Genomic DNA, 12,349 nt, shown 5'->3' with positions numbered 1-12,349 from the left:
TACGGAAGTGTCGTGTCGATCATGTGCGACGGGTGCCTTCCATACAATAAAAAGAAAGGTGGAAAGCCAGGAGCGCTCTGAGGGGCGGTATTTTATGCGTAGGTGACGAAGGGTAGAATGACATTCCAATCTTTGTGATCGGCAGTGACGTACTTGGAGAGCATGTCACCGAGAATGTGGTTTAAGCGTTCGGTGAGGTCATTCGTCTGCGGGTGGTAAGCAACAGTTTTGCGGTGAACAACGTTGCACTCTTAGAATTGCTTAGGTGACTTCAGACAGAAAGACACGGCCTCGATCACTGAGCAGTTCCTAGGGTAAACCATGTCGCAGCATAAATCGTTGGAGCAAGGAGGAGGCCACATCACTCCCTGTAGACGCGGGGAAAGTGGCAGTTTCGGCGTATCGCGTGAGGTGGTCCACAGCGACGGTGGCCCAGCGGTTTCCAGCCGACGTTAGTGGAAATGGCCCATACAAATCGATGCCAACGCGCCCAAACGGCCTGGCAGGCCAAGGTAGAGGTTGCAGACCTACCGGCGACAGGTGCGTTAAAGTTTTTCGGCGCTTAGAATCTATGCAGGAGCGAACGAATTTCTGCTCGTAGCGGTACATGCCACGCCAAAAGTACCATTGGTGAATGCGGTGGTAAGTCTTCGATACTTCGGAGTGTGCACATTGCGGATCAGAATGAAAGAATTCGCATATGTCAGAGCGCAGACTGCGGGGCATGACTAGTAGCCACTGGCGGCCGTCACCGTTGCAATTGCGTCGGCGGAGTAGGTTGTCACGAATGGCGAAATCGTGGGCTTGACGACGCAACGCGCGAGTGGATGGAGTAGATGGATCAGTCAGCAAGTCTATCAGTGAGGCAATCCATTGATCCTTGCGCTATTCAGTAGCAATGGTATGAATGCTAACGGAAGAAATGGCAAAGTGAGGTGCTGAGTTGTGGGCACTGTCGTCAGGCAATGAAGAGCGCGACAGGGCGTCGGCGTCAGCATGTTGCCTTCCGTTGCGGCGCAGCACGCGGATGCCATAGTCTTGCAGACGTAGTGCCCACTGGGTGAGACGGCCTGAGGGATCTGTCAATGACGTCAACCAGCATTGTGCATGACGGTCGGTGACGACATCAAATGGGCGACCTTACAAATAAGGTCGGAACTATGTAAGAGCCCAGACGAATGCCAGACATTCTTTTTCAGTGACGGTGTAATTAGTGTCGGCTTTTGTAAGCGTATGGCTTGCATACGCCACGTCATATTCAGGGAACCCTGGTTTGCGCTGCGCAAGGACAGCGCCGAGGCCGACATAACTTGCGCTCGTGTGTACCTCTGTAGGAGCCGTATGGTCGTAGTGGCGGAGTATGGGAGGCGAGGTCAACAAACGACGAAGCAATTGTGAAAGCCTCGTCGCACTGTGATGACCACGAATGGAGAGGCCCATTACTTTCGAGGAGGTTCGTCAGCGGCGATATGATAGTTACGAAGTTTCGAATGAGCCGCCGAAAGTAGGAACACAGTCCTACGAAACTGCGCAGTTCCTTCACGAATGTCGGCTTGGGCATAGAGTTTCTTAATATACACTAGAGGTAACTCTGGCGCTAGTGTCTATGGGAGCTGCAACACACGGCGCTTCAGCGTGTATGGGAATGATGGGTAGTACACACATTTGTCTAATATTCGTACTTGTGGCCTGCTTCTGGCTCTGTGTGTGTTCGTGTGGCTTGGAGCTGTTTTTTCACGAAACAAATATCAGCAAATGTTCAGCGGTTGCACTTCAGCATCTTATTTTTTAGACTTACCTTTTGAAATCGGGTCATAAAGTTCAAAAGGGTTGAATCTTTCTCTCAAAACAAAACCGAAACACAGCAATAAACGAAGCCGCAAGTACGGTTCACCGTCCGCATGTACAAAGACTAGGCAATTGTGTGTACTACCCATCATTCCCATGGTTGCTGAACGATCACAGCACCAGAGTGCCCTCTAGTTAATTTTAGGAAACTCTATGGGCTTGGGGAACTCGGTCACGGCCAGAAGCTTGGTTGGATCAGGAAGAATTCTGTCCTTGGACACGACGTAGCCGAGTATTGTCAGCTGCTGAGCTTCAAATCAGCACTTCTTTAGATTCAGTTGCAGACTGGCGTCACTCAGACGCGTCGAAATATGCCGCAGGCGTTGAAGATGCGTGGGGAAGTCTGGAGCAAAAACGACGACGTCATCGAGGTAGCACAGGCACGTGTGCCAATTCAGATCACGTAGGACGGCATCAATCATGCGCTCAAAGGTGGCGGCACTAAGTGCCGCCACCTTTGAAACAGCACTAAGAAACAGCACTAAGTGTGCTGTAACTTGGGCAGTGCGTGTCAGTGGGCTGATCCATAACTTGTGCGTCTTCGATGGGTTCCACGCTGCCGAGATTGATTGATATGTGGGGTTTAACGTCCCAAAACCACTATATGATTATGAGAGACGCCGTAGTGGAGGGCTCCGGAAATTTAGACCACCTGGGGTTCTTTAACGTGCACCCAAATCTGAGCACACGGGCCTACAACATTTCCGCCTCCATCGGAAATGCAGCCGCCGCAGCCGGGATTTGAACCCGCGCCCTGCGGGTCAGCAGCCGAGTACCTTAGCCACTAGACCACCGCGGCGGGGCAACGCTGCCGAGACATTCCCCTTGCACCAACGTAACACTGTACGGGGATGAGTTCAGAACAAAAATAATGGTGCTGCCGTGAGTGACTTGCACGGTAGCGAAAGGAACCAGCAAGTCTTTTCTGATGAAAACACGATGAGATGGCGAGAAGAGTGTGGCGGTATCGGAAAGACTTGCGCAGTAGACCTACACCGCCGCGGGCGAGTTTGCAGGCACTTGCGTATCGTATCTGACGAGCAACTTGCTTGCAGCAGATGGACTGTCGGCCGGCGTCAAAGAAGAGAATTGTGTGAGCTCTGTTTGTGCTCGTGCGCAATGAATGACGGCATCGTGGCGGGAGAGAAAATCTCATCTTAGGATGACGTCGTGAGAGCACGCAGGAATTATGATCAATTCGACGGCATACATCACGTACTGTGTCACGAGGCGGGATCTGCACATCGCTGTAGGGTGAATGCTTTGGGCGCTGGCTGTACGGAGGGAGAGCCCGGAAAGGGGCGTGGTCACTGTGCAATAATCGGCTAAGTTTTGCGTCCATGACGGATATAGCGGCTCCAGTATTTACAAGGGCAGATGCACGAACAGCGTCCACAAGCACGTCTATCATATTCGATGGGCTTCCCTAGGGGCTCCTGCAGTACGACATCGTCGTCGCCCTTGCCTCTTGAACTGCGACGACTAGTTTTCCTGGTCACCCTCGAGTGGACGCGGCCGCATCGGTGACAGTGAGCGACATAGCGAAGATAATGAACGGCGGGTAGACGAAGCGGGGCGGGACGATAGTGACATAGCCGGCGGTTGTTCGTAATAAGAGCTGCTCGATTGGCTGGGAAAGTTAGAGGTGACCTGCGGTTGCTGCACACGATTGCAATAGCGTGCTACATGACCGACGCAACCACAAGCAAAGCAGATGGGGTGATTGTCAGAAGTGCGCCTTCGGTTCACGGGTCCCGTCTATGTCGCAGAACGTGATGGGCGAACCGACTGCTGATATGACTGCATGGTGGGCGGCACTTGGGGCACGTGCTGACGTCGGCGTATGTAGGCAGCCCAGTTTCTCCGAGGGCCTGCTGCCTGGTGATGGTTTCGGTGTAAGTAAGGGGGCCAGCCACAGGAATCGGTGGGGGGCGGCCTGGCGACAATTTGGGCGTAGCTGAGTGGCGCAGATACAGGAGGCGGCTGGTAGTATTCAGGAACGACCTCCAAGATTTCCTGCTGAATGGCTCGGCGGAAGGGAGGCAGAAGTGCTGTTGACGGTTGTTGAGCATGTTGCGGGGGAGCTTAAGTCAGTAAAGAGATCTGGCGGGCAACTTCCTCACGCATGAACGACTTGATTTCGGCGAGCAATATTGTGTGGTCAGGAACTGCTGACAAGGCTGAAAGATCAGCGTCACGTGATGGCGGTCGACGGGTCATCAAGCGCTGTCGCCACAGCTACTCGTAACTTTGGCATAGTGCAATGACCTTTGCCACAGTGTGAGGGTTCTGGGCCAGGAGCATGGTGAAGGCATCGTTGGCGATGCCTTCTAAAACATGCGTGATTCTGTCAGCCTCTGACACGCTCGTGTCCACTTTCTTGCACAAGTCAAGGATGTCCTCGATGTAACTTGCGAAGGACTTGCCGGTCTGCTGTGCTCGTTCACGTAAACGCTGTTTGGCTTGCAGCTTATGAACGGCAGAACGGCCAAACACGTCGACGACGGCGGTTTTAAAAGAGGACCAAGTCGGGAAATCAGATGCGTGGTTGTTGTACCACATGCTGGCCACACCCGCGAGATAGAAAACCAGGTTGCCGAGTTTACCTGCCTCGTAACAATGATTAGGGGCGCTCATGCGTTCGTACATGGCGAGCCAGTCCTCGACGTCTGTGCCATCCGCGCTGGTGAAGACAGGAGGGTCGCGGATGTGGGGGACACCAGGACATGGCGTCGGCGCAGGAGGAAGCGTTTGCTGAGCGGCGTCTTGGTGCATGGTAGATGGCACGGTATGGGATCGAAGTTCCAAGGGCATCGAATGCAGACCGAAGGTGTTTGAAGGACACAACACACTCCACCCATTGTTAACACGTTTATTAGCGGACACTCGGCGATGATGCACGACAGCGACAGTCAGTGTGGGGGACCGACTCTCTGCAAGCGCTGGAGAGGACTACCCACTGTTCGAAGGGTTTGCTACATTACATATATATATATATATATATATATATATATATATATATATATATATATATATATATATATATATATATATATATATATATATATATATATATATATATATACACACATATATATATATATATATATATATATATTGCGATGGTGTTTAGTCGAACAGAGGAGTCGCAACGAGGTCGCGACGGAAAATGGGCGAACAGCAAGTCTGGCAAAGGCGGCACAGGTTCTCGCGCAATCAGAGCACGGGCTTTTCGTTGTCTTCCGAAGGCGCATACGCGTTGGTGCGTATGCTCCACTACAATACCCCCGGGGTGAAGGGTAGCCATCCTGGCGACTCAGGAAGTAGGCACAATGAGGGGGTCGTAGGAGGGCTTGAGACGGTCGACATGTACGGTCTCGCGTCCTCCACGGCGCAAATCTGGTGATTGTGTTAATGGCTCGATGATGTAATTCACCGGGGAGGTCGCGTCAATGACACAGTAGGGACCATGGTACCGGGCCAGAAGTTTAAAAGACAGGCCAGGAACGTGCGGGGGCACCCAAAGCCACACAAGGGAGCCAGCACGAAATGTAGGAGCTATGCGGTGAGCGTCGTCGTGTCGAGTCTTTTGTAGACCTTGAGCCTCACTTTTCAGAGACCGAGCCAACTGACGGCAGTCTTCAGCGTATCTGGCGACTTCCGAAAGCGGGGAGCACTCAGATGCATCAGGGCGGTACGGTAGTATAGTGTTCAGTGGGTGGGAAGGTTCGCGGCCGTACAATAGAAGGAACGGGGAAAAACCGGTAGTCGCTTGCGTCGCGGTGTTATAAGCGAAGGTAACAAAGGGCAATACAGCGTCCCAGTTAGTGTGGTCGGAGCAGGTGTACATCCTCAGTATGTCGCCAAGTGTGCGGTTGAACCGCTCAGTAACACCATTTGTCTGTGGATGGTATGCGATAGATTTCCGGTGGATAATGTTGCATTCAGCGAGGATAGCTAGGATGACCTCCGACAGGAACACTCGACCCCTATCACTGAGTAATTCCCGCGGAGCACCATGGCGTAGAATGAAGCTGCGGAGAATGAAGAGTGCAACTTCGTGGGCGGTCGCTCCCGGTAGAGCTGTAGTCTCAGCGTAGCGTGTCAGATGATCGACTCCGACAATAATCCACCGGTTTCCAGAGCTACTATATGGGAGGGGGGCATAGAGGTCTATACCCACGCGGTCGAATGGGCGAGCCGGGCACGGGAGCGGCTGTAACATGCCAGTAAGGTGCCACGGAGGTGTCTTGTTCTGTTGGCAAGTGGTGCAAGATTGAACGTATTTCTGCAGAAAGCGATACATTCCTCGCCAGTAATAGCGCTGGAGCAGCCTTTCGTAGGTTTTCAGGACACCTGCGTGAGCACTTTGGGGATCTGCATGGAAATTCATGCAGATGTCAGAGCGCATATGAGTTGGGACAGCAAGGAGCCACTTCCGACCACCAGGCATGTAGTTGCGGCGGTACAGAATGTTGTCTCGTAAGGAAAAGTGGGCTGCTTGCCGGCGTAGCGCTCTCGTGGAAGGGACAGCAGACGGATCGGTAAGGTTATCGACTAACAAGGCAAGGTATGGGTCTTTACGCTGCTCCGAAAGCATGTCAGTCGTGTCTAGTGGTGACAAGGTGGTAAAAGGTGGAGACAGAGAAGCCACATCTGGTGTTAATGGCGATCGCGAAAGTGCATCGGCATCCGCATGCTTGCTACCGGAACGATATACGACACGGATGTCGTATTCTTGCAATCGAAGTGCCCAACGCCCCAGGCGTCCGGACGGGTCTTTCAAGGTGGACAGCCAACATAGAGCATGGTGGTCTGTGACCACGTCGAAAGGACGGCCGTAAAGGTACGGGCGAAACTTCGTCAACGCCCAGATTATTGCCAAACACTCCTTCTCTGTCACGGAGTAATTCAATTCAGCCGTCTTGAGAGCGCGATTTGCATAGGCGACTACGTATTCAGCTTGGGTGCCTTTCCGTTGTGCCAAAACTGCACCAAGACCGATGCCACTTGCATCGGTGTGAATTTCTGTGGCCGCAGCATGGTCGAAGTGACGAAGAATAGGTGGTGAGGTCAGCAGGCGGCGCAGCTGGCGAAATGCGTCGTCACATGCAGGTGACCATGCAGATATGCCTTTGCTGTTGGAAAGCAGACTCGTGAGAGGTGCGATGATGGACGCGAAGTTGCGCACGAAGCGACGAAAGTAGGAGCAGAGACCGACGAAACTTCTTAGGGCTTTCAGTGATGTGGGCAACGGAAAATCAGCGACAGCTCGAAGCTTATCGGGATCCGGAAGAACACCGTCTCTTGTGATGACATGTCCCAAGATGGTTAGTTTTCGTGCTGCGAAGTGGTACTTCTTGGAGTTAGGTTGTAGGCCTGCAGAAGTTAGACACGTCAGAATCTCGTGGAGGCGAGCAAGATGTGTCGGGAAATCAGATGAAAAAACTACGATGTCGTCCAAGTAACATAAGAAGGTTTTCCACTTGTGGGCACGCAAGATGGTGTCGATCATGCGCTCAAATGCGGCAGGCGCGCTGCAGAGCCCAAATGACATGACTTTGAACTCATATAGGCCATCCGGCGTTACAAAGGCTGTTTTAGGGCAATCACACTCAGCCATTGGCACCTGCCAATACCCACAACGCAGATACAAAGATGTAAAGTACTCGGCGCCTTGTAAACAGTCAAGAGCATCGTCTATTCGTGGTAGCGGGTAGACATCTTTTTTCGTAATATTGTTTAAGCGGTGATAGTCCATGCGAAATCGTACGGTACCATCTTTTTTCTTGACGAGAACCACAGGTGATGACCAAGCGCTTTGAGAAGGCTGTATGACTCCACGTTTAAGCATGTCATCTACTTGCTCCGTAATGACGCGGCGCTCTTCGGTGGAAACGCGGTAAGGACGCTGTCGCAGAGGCGAATGTGAGCCGGTGTCAATAGTATGAGTGATAGTCGTGGTGCGGCCCAAAGCAGGTTCTTGAAAGTCGAAAGAAGAACGAAACTTGTTAAGGAGAGCAACAAGTTGGCGGCGATGCAAGAGGAGAAGGTCTGCGTCAATAGCATTGTCGAAGGCTGACGAACTTGATCGCTCAGACGAATGAGTGATTGCAGCACTATGGCATGGCGTTTCGTCGGGAAGAATAATATTATCGATATGGTCGACAGGTTGCACATATCCTAACGTTTCACCACGAAGTAAGCCAATGGGGTAGTTGCAGTGGTTGGTGACCAGCATTACGGTTAAACCAGACGCAATCGTAAGGACAGCAATTGGGAGCACGATTCCCTTGCGTTCAGTAAAAACCGGAGATGGCGTAAACATCACAGTGGCGTCAGATTGCGCCACACATGAAAGGCTAATAGGGACCGAAGCTTCAGGAGGCAAGGTGATGTCGTCATCAGCGATGAGTTTGCAGAGCAGAGGAGAGCGGTCGGGGGGGGGGGGAACTTCACATGTTGGCACAAGGGACACTTCGGCACGGGAACAATCGATGATAGCTTCATGACGTGATAAGAAATCCCAACCCAGGATAAGGTCATGAGAGCAAGATGGTAGAACAAAAAACTGTACGACGTACAAAACGTCTCGGATGACGACGCGCGCCGTACACACAGCCGAGGGATGAATGCGTTGCGCGCTAGCCGTGGACAGCACCAAGCCACTGAGAGATGTGGTCACTTTCTTCAGTTTCCTACAAAATTTTGCGTTCATCACAGAAACGGTGGCCCCGGTGTTAATTGACGCTAATGTGGCGACTCCCTCAACATCGACATCAACAACATTTTGCGGCGAAAATGGAGGCCTTGGGAATTGCGCACAAGGTACAGTTCTTGCCTTCAGAACTGCACTGAATAGTTTCCCTCCTCAGGAAGTGGTCGACGACGCATAGGCGATGGCGATCGGCGACGAGGTGATGGGAAACGAGCAGTCGATGGGTGGCGATCCGAGTCGGAGTGCCTCTGTTCATATGCAGACGTGGTGGTCTACTGCGGTGCGTAGGTAGGAGCTCCGAAGTATGCGTGCGCAGGTGTGGGACGGCGGCGGCAGAAGCGTGCAATGTGGCCAGCGATGCCACACACGAAGCAGATGGGACGATTGTCTCTGGTGCGCCACTCATTAGCTGGACGGAAAAAGCGAGGTGGGGGCCTGTAAGCTGGAGGCGAGGCCGGAGGAGGTAGAGCCGATAAGGCGACTGGATGCGGTGGGGGCCGCGCGACCACAGCTGCGTAACTGAGAGGTGAAGGCGGCGCAGTTGGTGCGTAGCCAGCAGTGGAGAGATCAGATGGCACCGAAGTGCATGGGTAAGAGGCCGGAACTGTAGGGAGGCCATTGCAAATTTCAGTGCGTATGGCCTGCTGCATATTCGAAGGGAGGCTTGTCGTGGGCGCGTCGCTATGCGGCAGCAGGGAGAGCTGTCGGGCGACTTCCTCCCTGATGAAGTCTTTAATCTGGTTCGACAGAGTTTCTTGGTGAACGTTGCCATTTGCGAGTGCGACGGCCGAGATCGAATCTGGTGATGGGACACTCTGTCGGGCGATGGAACGCTGACGACGCAACTCATCGAAGCTCTGGCACAGGCTTACGAGGACTGCCATCGTGGTCGGGCTTTTTGCCAGCAACATCTGGAATGCGCCATCCTCCATGCCTTTGAGAATATGTCGAATTTTCTCTTCTTCAGGCATGGATGAGTTAACATGCCTGCAGAGGTCGAGCACATCCTCAATATAGCTAGTAAAGGTCTCGCTAGGCTGCTGGGCTCGATGGCGCAGACGTTGGTCAGCGTGGAGCTTGCGGACCTCTGGTCAGCCGAACGCTTCGGTGACGAGGGTCTTAAAGGTGGACCAGCTGGCGATGGCGGTTTCGCGGTTGGTGAACCATAGCTTGGCGACGTCAGCCAAGTAAAAGATAGCATAGGCAAGCTTAGAGTCGTTGTCCCATTTGTTGCTGGCACTCACGCGTTCGTACAAGGAGAGCCAGTCTTCGACGTCTTGCTCACCACTGCCGGTGAAGATTGGTGGGTCCCACTGACGGGTAGCACCGGGGCAGGTCGACGGGGCAGCCGATGGTGCTGGCTGTGCTGGGATGGGCTGGTTGGCGACTGCGTCAGTCATGTTGTACGGTGGTCTTTCGGCCAACTTGCGAGAGCGGAGCTCCAGGTCTGCTTTGGGATCTCAGCAGCCTCCACCAAATGCGATGATGTTTAGTCGAACAGAGGAGTCGCAACGAGGTTGCGACGGAAAATGGGCGAACAGCAAGTCTGGCAAAGGCGGCACAGGTTCTCGCGGAATTAGAGCACGGGCTTTTCGTTGTCTTCCGAAGGCACATACGCGTTGGTGCGTATGCTCCACTACAATATATATATATATATATATATATATATATATATATATATATATATATATATATATATATATATATATATATATATATATATATGTATATATGTATATATATATATATATATATGTATATATATATATATATATCGATTTGCCAATTGAACCTGTTAAGCATATATTGATCGTGCGTCCAAATGTTGCAAACGCATTGCACAGCATGAATCACGTGTCAATGACTTCCTTTAAAGGGGTCATGACACCTAATATTCGACCATAATCCTTGACATGCGGGTTGAAACTTGTACGTTCACAAACACGCTGGCGAAATTTCAGTGCATTCGGTCGAGCCATTAATGTATATTTGAATGTCTTTAAAAACGAGCGAGCGGCTTGAGAATCGGGCAACACTGGCGCACTCGCCAGCCGTGACGTAGAGAGAGGATTGCTGTGTCAGCGTCTGCATGCCGAAGGACGATTTGGCTCCATCATCAGCTGCGCGGGCAATCGAGCTGTCTCAGCTTTGTTCAACTTGTCAATCGAACGAAGTGACTTGCAGAGGTTGAAATAATGCCACTGCGTCGCCCGTGTAGTGCTGTGGGGTGCCAAAGCGTACGGAGCCAGGAAAGTAAAGTGTCGTTCTTCAGTTTCCGAAAGAGTCCTTCAAGAGCGAAGCTTTAAAGCTTAAGATGCACAGAAAGAAAAAGACGAAACTCTACCCGCTTTGCGAATTCCATTGCGTGAGATAACAGGTGCTCGCGAATGCGGCGTCGACAGACACCCATATCCCAGAAGCAGCTCACTTTTCAAGAAACCATGCACGCTTCAAATAGTGAAATGAGACCATCAGCAACGTTTGAAACAACGCTGAGGTCATTGTCGACTAGGTTGGCCACGTCTTCTACGCTTTCGTCATCGCTTGAGCTCCTGGTGATGGGGTCAAAATCGAAAGGCACAGCGTATACGACGTTGTTACTGCTCCTGCTGCTAGGGAACCAACTGCCTGAATCGTTTGATGGTGTTGACGACATGGGGATTGTACCATGGTATCACGCCGCAACACATATTCCGCTCGCAACCCACTAACAACGTGCGGACAACGCAGCAGGCAATACAGCAACACACTGAGCGCGTGCGGTGGGTGGCTGATTGGTAGCAGATGACAGCATTGCTCCGCGCCTCTCGTAACGTGATGCATGCCACGGCAAGTTGGTGGTCGCCGGAGGTGGGCGAAGTTTATGGCCGATGATTTTTACGGCTTATTTTACACTGAAATGGTTTTTTTAAAGTCCAGTTTTCGCGCGTGTCTAGCCACATTTGATCATCTACTTCCGTTTTTCGCTAAAAACAGCGAATTGTTGGGTGACCGGGTCATGGCCCCTTTAAGCGAGTTGGTATAACGAAGGTTGTCGAGGCGTGGTCATGAAGTTCAGCCATCAGGACTGCCAGGAGTCGGAGCACAGGTCCAACGAATAGACGTAAACTAGATCCTTGATGCTGGTGGTCATGGCGCCGTCGTCTATACGAGGGTAGGGATAGATGTCCCTGTATACGTGTGACCTTGTTCAACAAACCTTAGACTACGAAAACATTCGTAAATTGCGCCGTCTCTTTCTTTCTTTCTTTCTTTCTTTCTTTCTTTCTTTCTTTTTCACTATTTCGACAGGTGAGGCCATGGGTGGGGCTAATAGGTTGCTCGAGCTCTGTGTGAACCCGTGTTGAACCCTATCCTCACCTAATTTTGGGCTTTAATGCATAAAATGACATTTCGTTAAAAAGTTCTAATGACAATGCGTTTCTATGTGATGTTAGAAAAGTAATATATCGAAACTGGCGGCGTCATAGAAATTCGGTTTAAGCGGATCCGGCTTGCGAAATCCACGGCTAAACTTTGTGAATAGAAACGGTGGCTATAAGTGAATTAGTGAGGAGCAAAGCTAGTGAATTTTCGTCAGTTAATTAACTATGTCTTTTAATTTTGTGTTACTAGTAACTTCGGTCTCTTCACGTTCACAAGTTGAAATTGTACAATATCAGGCAGCCAACCTATAAATAGTATTGAATGAATGCATGAATGAATGAATGAATTAATGAATGAATCAATGAATGAATCAATGAATGAAACCTAGCACATATTACGATCCCCGAAAACGCTAAG

The sequence above is a fragment of the Rhipicephalus microplus genome, chromosome X (genome assembly GCF_043290135.1).
Source record: "Rhipicephalus microplus isolate Deutch F79 chromosome X, USDA_Rmic, whole genome shotgun sequence".
Taxonomy (NCBI): Eukaryota; Metazoa; Arthropoda; class Arachnida; order Ixodida; family Ixodidae; genus Rhipicephalus; species Rhipicephalus microplus.
Note: the sequence above shows the minus strand (reverse complement) of the source record.